The following is a 659-nucleotide window of genomic DNA, read 5'->3' as shown; positions in this document are numbered from 1 at the left end:
AGCTGGCCCACAAACACCCGTGTTTAATAGTCTTCCAAACAATACTTCAAAAGGGCTGAGACCATTTTTGGGTCTCATCGAAGTTAGGATTAATGGTAATGTGTTTATTCCCAGTTTCTTCTCAACATTTAGCCAGTTTATTCTTTAACGTACCATTCTGTCTCAGGGTACATATCAGGGTGATGCATGCGGTGTTGTCTCAGATCCATCCCCAGGAAAATGCTTGTTTCTTTAACTGTTTTGCTTTTTCCCACGGACATCTGATTTTGCTGTGGGGAAAACTTCAGTCAACAAATGAAGTGATCAGATGGTCCAACAGGGGGCAGACGTTGTTGTTCTCTCCTTACAATATATTTAGCACATGTCAAACACTTGTAAAAGGGGTTAAAGTGTCACAGTATTGTAAATATATTTGAAAAGAAGGAAAAAGTAGAAAAACACGGAGCAGTAATTAATCATGTGAAGACGTTAGAATAACAACATATAGCAAATAAAAGATTAGAATAAGAAGAAAGAGTAAAATGATTTAAAGAGAATGAAAGAACTGAAAAGTATCTAAGTACCTTTTTCTACTTGTGTTTCAGACAAAAGCAGGAAGGATGACGGCGTCAAGACCAAACCAGACATCTATGGTGAGACCCCCCCCCCCCCCCCCCCCC

The sequence above is a fragment of the Seriola lalandi genome, unplaced genomic scaffold (genome assembly GCF_002814215.2).
Source record: "Seriola lalandi dorsalis isolate HSWRI2012SDOR001 ecotype SW California unplaced genomic scaffold, Sedor1 jcf7180002054945, whole genome shotgun sequence".
Lineage (NCBI taxonomy): Eukaryota > Metazoa > Chordata > Actinopteri > Carangiformes > Carangidae > Seriola > Seriola lalandi.
Note: the sequence above shows the minus strand (reverse complement) of the source record.